Source organism: Gorilla gorilla, chromosome 10 (assembly GCF_029281585.2).
Source record: "Gorilla gorilla gorilla isolate KB3781 chromosome 10, NHGRI_mGorGor1-v2.1_pri, whole genome shotgun sequence".
NCBI lineage: Eukaryota > Metazoa > Chordata > Mammalia > Primates > Hominidae > Gorilla > Gorilla gorilla.
The window spans coordinates 141,481,313-141,493,532 of record NC_073234.2 but is presented as its reverse complement, the minus strand read 5'-3'; the positions used below and the strand labels follow the sequence as shown (position 1 = coordinate 141,493,532).

General features: G+C 41.5%; 1 long non-coding RNA gene across 1 annotated transcript in view; it reads right to left on the bottom strand.

Moving 5' to 3' along the window:
• Nucleotides 1-4,834: 4,834 nt before the first annotated feature.
• The window catches only part of LOC129525918 (uncharacterized), a 31,128-nt gene continuing 23,742 nt past the window's right edge, over nucleotides 4,835-12,220 (bottom strand). Inside the window, exon 3 of the long non-coding RNA XR_008670468.2 lies at nucleotides 4,835-5,043. This is a non-coding gene — a long non-coding RNA (uncharacterized lncRNA). The remainder of the gene's footprint in view (nucleotides 5,044-12,220) is intronic.

Here is a 12,220-nt window from a genome sequence, read left to right as displayed (position 1 = left end):
TTGTAGCTCCCGTAATCCCCACATGTCATGGGAGGGACTGGGTGGGAGGTAATTGAATCACGAGGGAGGGTTTTTCCTGTGCTGTTCTCGTGATAGTGAATAAGTCTCACAAGATCTGATGGTTTTATAAAGGGCAGTTCCCCTGCACACACTCTCTTGCCTGCCACCATATAAGATGTGCCTTTGTTCCTCCTTCACTTTCCGCCATGATTGCAAGGCCTCCCCAGCCATGTGAAACTGTGAGTCCATTAAACCTCTTTTTCTTTATAAATTAGCCAGTCTCGGGCATTTCTTCATAGCAGTATGAAAATGCACGAATACACTGCATAACAAGACGACCGTACACTTCTTCCTCTCACCCTCCCAGAACTTGTGTCATCACCTCCCTCTAGAAGCCCCAAGCCCATATTCCTTTCTGTAGCTCAGGATCCTGTATAAGCTTCAATCACATGTCTCTTCTACTCTGATGTTTTGTGGGACTCCCATGTGTACTTGCATAGTTCAATACGGTTTTTCTCCTGTTAGTCTGTCTTACATCAGTTTAATTTGTAGCCCAGCTAAGGAACTTACAAGGATGGAAGGTAGCCCCGTCTTTCTCTGCTACATTCTCTAGTTTAAAAAATCATTTGCTATTAATTCCTCAAGTTTAACTTTATTCTTTCCAAAGTACAATATTGTGCAAGGAGATCACCAAAGAGCTTTCTCCTTGGAACCCATCTCTCTAGGTGCCTCAGGGGCCTCATTTGAAAGTTTCTTTTGTTGTTGTTGTTGTTGTTGTTGTTTTGAGACTGTCTCACTGTGTTTGCCCAGGCTGGAGTGCACTGGTGAGATCTTGGCTCACCACAACCTCCGCCACCCATGTTCAAGAGATTCTCCTGCCTCAGCCTCCCAAGTAGCTGGGACTACAGGCGCACACCCCCATGCCTGGCTAATTTTTGTATTTTAACAGAGATTGGGTTTCACTATGTCAAGCTGGTCTCGAACTCCTGATCCACCTGCCTCAGCCTCCCAAAATGCTGGAATTACAGGCGTGAGCCACCGTGCCCGGCCTGGAAAGTTTCTACCTAATTTTTCCCATTCCTGTGCCTACAAGACCCGCCTGAGCAGAAAGTATGCTGGACACTTGCTGGTGGAGGAGAGCATTTTTCTCTCTCTCTCTCTCTTTTTGTAGAGAGTGGTGAAAAGCACTAGCTGGCACTGCCTTTTAGAAATGTATCTGATTTACATTCAGGCCTAAAAAGAGAAACATCCAGGACAAAGGAGACTTCTGCTTCTGGCTAAAGTCAGGTCATTTACACAGCAGTGAAATTCCAGGATCAAGTCAGCAAGATACACAGTAGGATAACTGTCAACCATTTAGCTTATATCAAACACATTATTCTGCAGAATCCTCTTAACATACTTTTCTCTCACAGACACTTGCACGTAATCACAATGTTACAGACCAGCAGATCTTGGCACTACTAAAATAAACACTTTTAATATTCAGAGAATTTATCTGCCCTTCTTAGTAAATAGCTGGAGAGAGCAACTCAATTTTATGTTGATAAGATACAGAACAGGTATAGCTGTGACCTAAGTTTTATGGTATGTAAATATTCACCAACATTGTCATTCTCTCTCTAAGACAGTATAAAGTCCAGCCCTGTATTTTCTCCTTTCTTAAGGATTTAACCTAGCAGGCCTAGGACTGCATTTGTCAGGAGACCCTGGCTGGCACCTGGTAAAGGTGGCTCACTATGCCCAGACATTTTGTACAAATACTACGATCCCTGCCATACACCTGCTTTCCTTCTGGAATTTTAGTACCTGCCAGGAAGAGGGTGCCTATGGAATCAGCCCCTAGTAAAAATCCTGGGCATTGAGTCTCTAATGGACTTCTCTGTTATACTTGGCAGATTTCACACACATTGTCACTTGTATTTGCTGGGGAATTGTGTCCTGTGTGACTCCATGGGGAGAGGTTGAGGCTCGTCTCCCCCAGACTTCACACCATCCACCTTTTACGTTGGCTGACTGTCCTTCATATCTTTTGGTGGTAGTAAAACTTAGCCATAATTATAAACCAGCAGATCTTGGCACTACTAAAATAAACATTTTTTAATATTTAGATAATTTATTTGCACTTCTTAGTAAACAGCCTGAGAGAACAACTCGATTTTATGTTGTTAAGGTAACTTATCAGCATAACACTATATGCCGAGTCCTGTGAGTCCTCCTACTGAATTATGAAGCCTGGGGTGGCCTTTGAAAACTACAGGCCCTTTCCCCACCTCCCACCCTACCAAGACTCCTTATTAAACTGCCAACTGGAGCTATTAACTTCTGTTTTTAGTTAAAATTAATAGCCAAGATTAATATAAAGGAGGCAGGAAGGAGAAAGGGAATTGTAGTTTTCAGTTTCCCATGAAATATTTTCTAAGTTAGTGAAAAACAAAATCCAGCTCACATCTCAGGAAATGTTATCCCCACATTTGCAAAATGCCCTGGTACTTGCTGATACAAGGCTTTGTCTTCCTGTGCGCTATCAGGGTCAGGGGCATACACGTGTCATTCAGGTCCTGGCTTCCCTTCCTACCATGCGACCTTGGATCCTAACACTAAATTAGACCATGATGTAAAAGACTTAGCTCACTGCCTGTTGCTAGATATCACTCACTAAAAGTTATTGCTGTGTTGTTGCTATCATTATCATTATTATTATTACCAGTCATCTTCCAAGCATACAGCCCCTGGTTCAGGTTTAATTATCAGAGTGACCTAAAAGGCCTGTGTTCACTATGGGTGGGCTTCCTAAGCCCAGGTATTAAAAACAAGAGATAAAGGCTCCATTATTTGACAACAGAAGTGTATTAAATATTTGCAAATTTCAAAAATCACTCTTTTATTTGACAGTTCTTAATTACTCTCAGGGGTTCCATTGAGAAAATGCCTGATAGAATTTCTTGGTTTCTTTTTTTTTTTTTTCTGAGACAGAGTCTTGCTCTATCACCCAGGCTGGAGTGCAGTGGCACGAACTCTGCTCACTACAACCTCCGCCTTCCAGGTTCAAGCAATCCTCCTACCTCAGCCTCCTGAGTAGTTGGGATTACAGGCACACACCATCAAGCCCAGCTAATTTTTGTATTTTAGTAGAGACGGGGTTTTACCATGTCGGCCAGGCTGGTCTCGAACTCCTGACCTCAGGTGATCCACCCGCCTTGGCCTCCCAAAGTGCTGGGATTATAGGCGTGAGCCACTGCACCCAGCCAATTTCTTGGTTTCTCAAGAAAAATGGAGGATATGTTGGGCACATTGCTTAAGTTGATAATAGTAATGAATTCAGTGGAGTATGGAGTGAAAAACACTGTCACATCTGAGAGCTTGGACGGATCCCATCTAGGGAGAAATTGAAGGATTACCATGCCCTAAGAAACCCCCAACAGGCCTGAAGCAGGAAGGTGTCCCTCCACATTCAAAAGGATGGAAAGAGAGGCAGATGGTGTCTCTTATTCACTGTGATTGAGAGACAGTGGCAGGTGGCATTCCTCATTCAACATGGTGTAGAGACAGACAGGAGATATCTTTCATCTAATTTAGCAGAGAAACCATTAAATCTGCTATAAGAATAATTGTTGTTCACGTTTTGGCCCCAGGTCTTACCAAATGAGTGACTTTCACAAATCAGTTCTCTTACCCTTAGATCATCATAAAACATTGATAAATGTGATAATTAACCTACTATTTGTGAATTTAGTGACTTGATTCTGAAACTTCACTATCTTGTGAATCACCTGACTTACTTGTTGGTATCTTACATGGACTTTTGGTGTATATGTGTCACTGGTATTCTGACACATTTTCAAATGATTGCTATCAGTGTTACTTTTCATTATTAAATGGACTCAAATTTGCTAGGTCTGTCCCGCAAATCCTGGCCAACAGATGAAATGAGTACTCAGACACAAGTATGTAGCGTAAGAGCAGCTAGGTGACTGCCTGGCTCTAGTGGCCAGAAAGCAGCCCCAAGAAGCTGGAGCTACTTGCTTTTATTCAGTGCAGGCACAATGCCGAAAACCTGGAGTCCACACAACCTGTAGGTAATTAACATTTATTGTTCCCCTTTCAGGGAGAGTCATGCGCATGGATGATCAAAGGTCAGTTTCTGGTCAACATAAGTAACCAAGCTTGTTTGAGATAAATTCCCCCACATTCCCTTGTAGCTACTCCTTGCCCTTTGCCTCAGGGTTATAGAACAGCTGCCTTCAGCTATTCTCCCCCGGGGGCTCTGCAGAACCTTCCGACCTTTCAGAAGGTTTGCGTCCTTTCCATATAGTTTTCCCACCACTCTGAGTGATCCCCCACATCTCCCTCTTTTCTGTTTTTTTTTTTGTTTTTTGGGTTTTTGTTTGCACTAGGTTTTGTTGATTGAAGCATACAGATGTGCGCAGCAACCGTTTTGACTGGCACAGCAGTTACAGCTTGTGTTCCGGCTTTGCATCCCAGAAACAGTAAATAACATAAGACAAACATGAGTATAATCAGTATTATTCTTTTCCAATCAAGGTGTGATATGTAGTGTTACTTGGCACCTCAGTCCAATGTGTGCCATTACTGAGGGACCCCACAGGGGGTATGTCAATGCCTCCTAGCCAATCGGTCACATTATTAGAGGCTGGGAAGGGAGTGTCTGCCCAAGTAACAGGGCGGAAAAAAGGCAGATCTAGAAGATGGGCCCAATAGAGTGTAGCAGTTACAGGTAGCAGGCAAAGTGAGAGAATAAAAAAAGTTAATACCCTACGAGAGTTGCAATGTACAACAGCATAGCGAGGAACACATTACCTGGAGTGAATGGTGTCTGTGCCTGGAGCAGGATTTGCTCGGCCTCCTGAGTTGTCTTCTTCAGCATCCCCCAGGTAATGTCGAGGGCCTGTGTCGTCCAAGGAAGCCACATCATCTGGGGTTGTGGGTCCTGTAGGGTCATTTTCTTCATTTTGGTACCGGATTGGGTCCTAGCCATGCCATGGTATGGTTTGATGCCTCGTGCTGGAATCCAAAGAGGACCTGAGGGGGTGTGAACACAAGCATATCCTCTTTCCCACATTAGCAAATCATTTGGACCACACAATATATTACTATTTACATCCTTCCACAAAACTGAAGGTTTTATATCTTGAGTGATTTTTGCAAAGCGCTTTTCTATACCTAATTGAAATTTATCATCTAAATTGAAGAAATTAAGGGTAAATAAGGCTTGTGCCAATAGTGTTGCAGGGCCCTTACTCATATTCCCCCTTTTTTGTTTTCTGAGCATATTTTTAAGGGTGGAGTGGGCACATCCTACTATGGCCTGTCCTTGGGGGTTATACGGGATACCCATGGAATGTTGGACAACATTCCATGTGTGACAAAATTTTGAAATTGTGAGCTAGTGTAAGCTGGACTATTATCAGTTTTAATCTTTGTGGGCCGTCCCATAAATGTAAACGTTAAGAGAAGATGTTTAATGACATATCGGGCAGACTTTCTAGGAAGAGCATAGCACTAATTAGGTGGGAATAGGTATCAACGGATACATGCACATATCTTAGTTTTCCAGATTCAGGGACGTGCATAACATCTGTTTGCCATAACTGATTAGGTTCTAGTCTTCTAAGGTTAACACCTGTTGAAGGAGGGGATGTGACTGTGAGCTGGCAATCTGGGCAATGTAAAATAATTTGTTTAGTCTTTGGGTAAGTTGAAATTGTTTAGATAAAGTTCTCCAATTCTGATGAAAAAATAGATGTAAAATAGATGTGATTGTGTGGCTTGGTCAAGTAGTGACCTCATGACCTGCAAATCTGCTTGATCATTGCCATGAGCCAGCGGACCAGGCAGCGAGCTGTGGGCCTGAATGTGTGTGATAAAAACAGGATGTGTTCATTGATCCAACAATTGCTGAAGTCAGAGAAAAAGGGCACACAGGGTGGGCTCAAGAGTGGACTTAATGAGAGCTGTTTCAAGGTTTTGCACTAAATAAACAGAGTAAGCAGAGTCACTAACGATATTGATGGGCTGAACGGAAAAGGTTTCCAGGGCCAATATTAGGGCTCCAACCTCAGCTCTCTGAGTGCTAGTAAATCCAGATCGAGTGAGGGATTTATGCAGTTCCCACCAGATAGCTGCTTTTCCTCTGATTTTCTGCATTGCCTGTAACAGTCTATATTAGCATTTTCATAAGCCAATTGCAACAATAAGATATCAGCGGCCTGGGCATGACTAATTTGTCTCTTAATTGCCTGGGTTAACCGATTGATAAATTCAACAAATGGCTCCTGAGGCCCTTGTCAAACATTTACAAAAGATCCCTGTTGAACACCACCTTCGGAAATTTGGTCCCAAGCCCTGCAGTCACATAAGGACACTTGTGCACAGGCTTGGGGGACAAAATTTAATTGTTGTACATTGACATAGGGACCCCTCCCCTAGAGCATAGCAGCCGTTACGTTTTGCCCGGCCAATTGATTTTTGTTGGCTTGTTGTTCACACAACTCATCATATTCTGCCCTCCAGAGGAGATACTGACTGGCCTCTAAAGTTGTTTTAGCTAGCACTGACCCGTCCCATGGGGTTATATGGAGATTATCTGCTATGGCCTCAATTAATCCTTTCATAAATGGGCTAGCAGCTCCATTTTCTCTAATGCTTTTTCTTATCTAAGTATTGAAAGTAACGGGTTCATGTAACTGATTGCCTTGTTGACCTTGCATCACCAGGCAGGACAAGAGTTCCCCTTCTAATGCCACTTGCCTAAGACAGGGTCCCATAACTGTAGTGTATCCCTTGCCTTTTTTCTAATTTATTGGAGGAGGGGACTCAGGGAAAACCTTTCTCTCCTCTGTGGCACCTTTACCTGGTAATGGAGGGGCTGAGGAAGGAGGAGGAGGTGATAAGGTAGATGATGGTTCTTCCTCCCCTCCCTTTTTAGGCTTTTCTGTGTACAGTGGGGCCAAAGCAGCCCTAACTAAGGCCCATAACATTAAAGATGTTACTGGGACCTGTTGCCCTTGCACACGATGTTGTTTAAGATTTTTTCCCACTTGTTCCCAGAGCTCTAGGTCTAACGTGCCTTTTTCTGGGAGCCACGGGTTGTGGAAAACAACAGTTTGCATTAGGTCCCTTAATTGGGCCTCTGAGACCGAGGCTCTGCTAGCTTTAAGCAGCTGTTTCAATACTTTATATACTGTTGCTTTTGAGCTGATAATTGTTGTCCCATGATGAAACCCTAGCTTGAAAATCCCCTCAAACTTGGAAATCCCCAGCGGGCACCAATTACTTACTGCTCAGTCACTTCACATTTGTTTTCAGGGGTTCCCTTGCAATCCATTGCAGCGTTCCTCACATGGGGCACCACCTGCCTGGTCTGTCCCACAGACCCTGGCCAATGGATGAAGTGAGTACTCAGACACAGGTACGCGGCATAAGAGCAGCTAGGTGACTGCCTGGCTCTCGTGGCCAGAGAGAAGCCCTGAGAAGTTGGAGCTGCTTGTTTTTATTCAGTGCAGGCACAATGCCGAAAACCTGGAGCAAACACAACCTGTAGGTAATTAACATTTATTGTTCTCCTTTCAGGGAACGTCATGCAGATAATCAAAGGTCAGTTCCTGGTCAACGTAAGTAAACAAGCTTATTTAAGATAAATTCCCCCAAACTCCCTTGTACCTACTCCTTGCCCTCTGCCTCAGGGTTATAGAACAGCTGCCTTCAGCCATTGTCCCTTGGGGCTCTGCAGAACCTTCCAACCTTTCAGAAGGTTTGTGTACTTTCTCTACAGTTTTTCCTACCATTCTGACTGATCCCCTACACAAATTGTTGGGAAACTCTCAATAGCAAGCAATTAATGTCACTACAAACAATCATGCCAGAAGGTTAAGTAGTTCTTTCAGGACATCGAGCTCTCCCTTTCCAGAAGTCCCTTATTTAATTCACATACACTTTCACTAAACTTCAACTGAGTGTCTGCTCTCCCCATAACCCTGCAACAGTCAGAGGGTAGAGAGAGGGGCAAGTCATTGCTCTTTTCCTCATGGGACTCTATGGACAAGATCCATAAAAGCTGGCTCAGTTTGTGAGAGGTAGTGGCCAGATGGGGTTTTTTTTTTGGATAAGGTGCCTACTTATGCTGATATAGCCATACCGCTACATAAGAGACAGGACACACTTTTTCATTTCAATTCAAATAAAACTTTAAATTTTCATATAGGGCTTCCTTTGTTGTAGGAGGAACCATTTGAATATCTTCAGTTACTTTTTAAGTGAAGGAGAAGGAAACATCTATTTTTTCCCAATGCCTGCATTTAGAATTTTTCAGAAGATAATTTAGAAAAAATCTGTATAAGAGCCAAGGAGCCTCCAAAGGGAAACCATTATATACAAATCCACTTGGATTTTATATTGATCTTATATCCTGCAATCTTATTCAACTTGCTTATTAGTTCTACTAGCTTTTCTGTTGGTTCCATTTTTAAATAAATAATCATAGTATCTGTAAAGACAGTTTTCAATTTGGATATCTTTTTTTTTCTTACCCTACTGTACTGACTAGAACTCCTAGCACAATATTGAAGAGAAGTAGTGAAAGTGGACATCCTTTTCTCATCCCTATTTCCAGTGGGAAACAATCCAGATTCTCATCATTTATTATGACATTAGCTGTAGCTTGTCAGAGATGCCATTTATCAAGTCGAGGAAGTTACTAGTTTGCTGATGGTTTTGATTAGGAATAGGTGTTGGATTTTCTCAAATACGTTCTGTGCATCCACTGAGATAATCATGTGTCTTTCCTCTTTTAGTTTGTGATATGGTTTGGCTCTGTCCCTACCCAACTCTCATGTTGAATTATAATTCCCAGTGTTGGAGGTGGGGCCTGGTGGGAGGTGATTGGATCATGGGGGTGGTTTCTAATGGTTTAGCTCCATCCCCCTAGTGCTATTTCATGATTGAGTTCTCGTGAGATCTGGTTGTTTAAAAGTGTGTAGCACCTGCCGCTACTCTCTTCCTCCTGCTCCAGCCATACAGAACATGCCAGCTTCCCCTTCACTTTCCACTGTGATTCTAAGTTTCCTGAGGCCTCCCGCAGCTCATGCTTCCTGTAAAGCCTGAAGAACCATGAGCCAATTAAACCTCTTTTCTTTATAAATTACTCAGTCTCAGGTAGTTCTTTATAGCAATGTTAAAACAAACTAATACAGTTTGTTAATTTATTGCATCACATTGATTGATTTTTTTACTTTAAACCAACCTTGCATTCCCAGAACTTCATTTTGTCATGATGCATTTTTCCTTGGTATATATTGTTAGCATTCTATTTGATACATTTTTTCATCTATCTCTATATGTTTGCATCTGTGAATGACATTTGTTTTGTAATAGTCTTTTCTTGTAATATTCTTGTATCAGGGTAAATACTGGACTTATGAAGAAGTTCATAAGTATTCTCTCCTCACACACAGGCAGTCATTAGTACTTATCTGTTTACTCTAAGTCTCTTCTCCACAAATCTCCAGCGTTCTGTATCAGTGTAACTCTCTATACTCTGGTACTGTTCACTGCAATGTCCTCAAGACTCCCAAGTTCTACCTGGGGTCTCCTCTGCACCATGGTCTGGAATCTCTCCGCAAACACTAAGCTAGAGCAATCATAGAGTTCATCTCATGTTCCTTATCTCAGAGATCATTGTTCATTGCTTTATGTTCAATAGCTTAAAAACAATCATTTCATATATTTTGTGTGACTTTCCAGCTGTTTCAAGGGAGAGGGTAAATATTACTTCTCTCACTTTATCTTGGCTCCAAGCAGAATCGGGGTCCAGAATTTTGAGTCTCAAAAGTCTTTTTTCTGACTTAACCGTCCTCTCCAAAGCAATGAGTGTGTCAGAAGCCAAATCTTCAAATATAAGAGGGATCATGAGATGAAATGAAATACTTAGAAGAAATATCAGTTAATATTTTTAAATGTCGTACCAACCCAAAATGCCTTTTATTTTCACACTTTGATATTGATGAGAACGCCAAGCTATAAACATAGAGATAAGGGGCATTCCTATGCTGTTTCCCAGCGATACCTATGGGGAAAACTCTCAGTGACTAATGTAGATTTTGCAATAGACTTACATGAATTAAGATTGTTTAGAAAAGTATTGTCCTCTTACCCAACCTGTTCTCTCTTCTGAAGCTGTGGACCTTTGTAGTTCAGAGTTTGAAGAAAGAATTTTCCAAGGTCTTCTTTAGCTTTAAAATTATATGACCCTATATTAAGCTCTAATCAGAATTGCTAAGTTACAACAGTTTTAATAAAACCAGGAATACAGACTTAACTGATGCAGTAGACTCAATGGTCTCATAAGGTTAACTATGTGTTTCTTATGGAAAGATTCACAAACCTGTGATAATAATCCTAGCATACAAGTGCGGGACACTTTACTGTGTCAACAGTAAGTTGGGCCAGTGTAGTGATCTTTGTTGGCAACCTTCCCAGCAACCATCATCCTCTTTTGCTCCCAATAGAGTCAAAATCTTGTTCAGATATCTACTCCTTTTGCACAGAACCATGAGCCTTGGGGTTATCTTCATGGATGGGTGTGATGGTAATCCATCTCATTGGCATTGATTGGTTCATACATGGATAGATGACTTAGTATTTTCCAAAAAGAAGAAAGTTTTTCTTCTGGGAAGTACTTAATGAAAAAAAAATTAGTTCCATAGAAAGTTATAGGAAAGAAATAACTTCTCTTGTTCCATGTCTAGATGTAATACCTGATACCACTACAACAGTCCTGCTACCTACTTGAGGTTGAAGGAAATGCCCAGGATGGTAGACCAGAGAAAAGGAAAGAGCCTTAATATCACTGAACTTCCGAATCAATCAACTCGGTGGCCTTTTGTAGGCTGGACTCTGTTATGAAGCAAGAGAAATTTCCTTTTTTAAGATGATTTGAGTTGAGATTATATTTCTTTATTTGAAATTATTCAATCATACAAATATTGGTAACATTCTCATTTCTAAAAAATAATCTGAGTTACTTATCTGACCCAACATAACTTCTAAGTGATCAAGCTAGTGATAGAACTTAGTTTTTCTGGCTTCAAGATTATTGGAGGATGGAGGGGAGGAATATCTGAAGTAAAATCTTTAAATAAAATGGGGGTGAATGACTGAAACAAAATTGCATTATGTGCTGGTAAAATTTTTTAGAGCAATGGATAACTTCTAATCCTTTATCTTATCTTTTTTCTTAGGCTTCAGTCAGCCTCTCGTTCCAGTTGTTAGATAGAATTTTCAGAAAGGAGGCAAATTGAAAAATGGAATGCTAACACTTTTTTAAAATTTAACTCTCACTGTGTCCTTCTTCTCCTTGATATCTCTGATTATTCGCTGGTTTTTAGGGACTGAGGTTAACTAAGTCTCAAGAATATGACTTATATAACTCCCACATGGTTTCTGGCAACGTTAAGCCCTCACTTTTACTTGGAAATAGTTGCCTCTGGTTTAGCCCTGATGTTCCTTCATAGATAGAATGTCAGTTCCCTTGTTCACTCCATTACTCTCTAGAGTCTTCTAAATGGCCCACTCTACTCACTGGCTTCCCTGGGTCGTGTTGCCATTTGAGTTTACTGTTTGTGGATGTCATTTGAAATCACAATTCAATTTCTCTTTTCCTAATTTTAGAAATTTTCAGGCCAGGCACGGTGGCTCATGCCTGTAACCCCATCACTTCAGGAGGCCGAGGTGGGTGAATCACCTGAGGCCAGGAGTTTGAGACCAGCCTGACCAACATGGTGAAACCCCATCTCTACTAAAAATACAAAATTAGCTGGGTGTGATTGCACATGCCTGTAAGCCCAGCTACTTGGGAGGCTGAGGCAGGAGAATCACTTGAACTCAGGCAGTGGAGGGTGCAGTGAGCTGAGATCATGCCATTGCACTCCAGCCTGGGCAACAAGAGTGAAAATCTGTCTCAAAAAAATAAAAATAAAATAAAATAAAATAAATAAAATTCCAGTCACCAAATAGCCAAGATAGTGAATTCCTGATTATAAATGCTCATATATTTGTGAGTGGCAAATTCAAATTGTACTGGAGAATTAAGCTAGACGATTCTTTCATTTTTCTCCCTGTAATGGAAAATTCAGAAAGATTCTACATGCACAAGATGAGGGTGGGGGGGAGAGTTGATTAACATTTTCCTATCCTATTTGCG